Source organism: Electrophorus electricus, chromosome 6 (genome assembly GCF_041902795.1).
Source record: "Electrophorus electricus isolate QZ-2024a chromosome 6, ASM4190279v1, whole genome shotgun sequence".
NCBI classification, from domain to species: Eukaryota; Metazoa; Chordata; class Actinopteri; order Gymnotiformes; family Gymnotidae; genus Electrophorus; species Electrophorus electricus.
The window spans coordinates 34,322,056-34,324,555 of record NC_137502.1 but is presented as its reverse complement, the minus strand read 5'-3'; the positions used below and the strand labels follow the sequence as shown (position 1 = coordinate 34,324,555).

At 50.8% G+C, this 2,500-nt stretch overlaps 1 protein-coding gene across 18 annotated transcripts in view; it reads left to right on the top strand.

Moving 5' to 3' along the window:
• Nucleotides 1–2,500, top strand: part of rbfox3b (RNA binding fox-1 homolog 3b) — a 225,755-nt gene that overhangs the window by 194,844 nt on the left and 28,411 nt on the right. The gene's annotated exons all lie outside the window — the stretch shown is intronic.

Below are 2,500 nucleotides of genomic sequence, written 5' to 3'. Positions count from 1 at the left end.
AAGGGTAGTATTTCATTAGGAGGAAGTGCTGAGCGTGTGGAAGCTTTAACCATCTCCCTCTGCTCATTAGACTAAAATCTGTTCATAGCAGAGACAGTTTTACAGCCGCTCTACATAACACAGCCTGACTCTCACACACACACACACACACACACACACACTCCATCACCGTTATGCCCGCTCCCTTCCTACACACACACACATGCACATGCACATGCATGCACACACACACACACACATACACATGCGCGCGCACACACACACGCGCACACACACACACACACACGTGTCTTTGAGTAGCACTCCTGGTTTGACTTGGGCAGTACCGGCGCATACATTATACAGCATGACCGGTAGGTGAGACAGTGCAGTTCCCAACATGTTAGCTGGCAATTCACAGCAGTGTTTCTTAAGTGCTTGGGTGTAACTCACTGTGCTGCATGCCTGAGGGACTTGCCTCATGTAGTTTGTGTGTGTCACCATGATTTGTGTGTGTATAACTGTTACTTGCGTGTGTAGTTGTGATTCATGCGTGTGAGCCTTTTTGTTTGCATTTGTGCTGTAAGCATGTCACATTGCACCTCACGTCCATGCATCATTACACAATTATTCAGGGATCCATGCCAAGCTAACACATGCATAATTACGCAGGGAGACACACACACATGCACACGCACACACACACACATACTGTTTCTTTCAGATCACCCCATAAATCACAAAAAGCATTTTAGTACACTGCAGGTGGACGTGTTGGGGTAGGCGGGGCTGTGCTGCTTGGGGTGGGTCTCTGGTGTTTGGGGATATAGTGGGGGGTGTGTCTCTCCACTCTCTGATTCATTGGCTGCAAATTTTTTCACCCCTCTCGACACACATGCCGTGTTTGCCCGGTCTAAACGGCAGCATATGTTAGGCAGCTGGGCTCATGCGTGGATCATTCCAACTCCGGAGCCACCAGCCCACAGGAATTGCCAAGGTTTACAGGAGCAAATAGCAAACAGGGCTGTGATGCCATGGAAGGTTCTGGAACGGCACTGCGACATGCCTGGAGAACAGACGCAGGGTTTTAGGTGCAGACTCTGTGTGTATGGACCTGCACTTCTGGCCTGCTGTTTTGCCAACACCACCTGACTCCTGGGTGGAGAATATGCAGTGGCCCAGAATGGAGGACTAGGAAAAGATGATCCTTGTTCAAGTGTGTGTGTGTGTGTGTGTGTGTGTGATATAGAGAGATTAATAACTGTTTGTCCACTCTCATTGCTTCTACTGTGTGTGTGTAATAAATTCTAAAGCACAGTCTAGACTCCTCCACCCTCTTCTCCACCTTCTCCTCTACCCTACCCTCCATCCTCTCCTCCACCTTCTCCTCCATCCCTCCACCACCCTCTCCTCCACCCTCTCTTCCATCCTCTCCTTCACCTTCTCCTCCATCCTCCCCTCCACCCTCTCCTCCGCCCTCTCCTCCACCTTCTCCTCCATCCTCTCCTCCACCTTCTCCTCCATTATCCTCCATCCTCTCCTCCACCCTTTCCTCCATCCCCCTCCTCCATCCTCTCCTCCACCCTCTCCACCCTCTCTCTGTGCTCTGTGTTTTATTCCTGCCCCTGATTTCTAGTCTCTTCATTCACTCCTCTCCTTTTTCTTCTATTGTTCCAATTCTCTATATTCATGCTTTATATCTCTCCTCTCCTTCCATCTTCTCTCCTCTTCTTCTGGTTTGCAAAACTAAATTTGTTTACGTGAAACTGAATGCAGGCATTCCGGTGATTCACCTTTTCCCATTGGAACTGTTCCGACACCCTTTGAGTGAGGATTTCGACTTTCCTGTCACCACTGCACATATGAGCAGATCATTTTGGAGAAGCTCAGGGGATTTCTCTTCCAGAGCATGGTCTGGGAGTGTGGCCAGGACCCCATACCTCCAGAACTGAGATCATGGAGATCTGCTGTGGCATTAGGGTGGAGGGTGTTGGAGATCTCGCTGCTGTGGTATTAGGGTGGAGGGTGTTGGAGTACTCGCTTCTGTGGTATTAGGGTGGAGGGTGTTGGAGGCTCACTGCTGTGGTATTAGGGTGGAGGGTGTTGGAGGCTCACTGCTGTGGTATTAGGGTGGAGGGTGTCAGAGACTCACTGCTGTGGTATTAGGGTGGAGGGTGTCGGAGACTCACTGCTGTGGTATTAGGGTGGAGGGTGTTGGAGGCTCACTGCTGTGGTATTAGTGTGTTGGAGGGTCACTGCTGTGGTATTAGGGTGGAGGGTGTCGGAGACTCCCTGCTGTGGTATTAGGGTGGAGGGTGTCGGAGACTCACTGCTGTGGTATTAGGGTGGAGGGTGTTGGAGGCTCACTGCTGTGGTATTAGTGTGTTGGAGGCTCACTGCTGTGGTATTAGGGTGGAGGGTGTTGGAGACTCACTGCTTTGGTATTAGGGTGGAGGGTGTTGGAGGCTCACTGCTGTGGTATTAGTGTGTTGGAGGCTCACTGCTGCAGCAGATGGGCTGT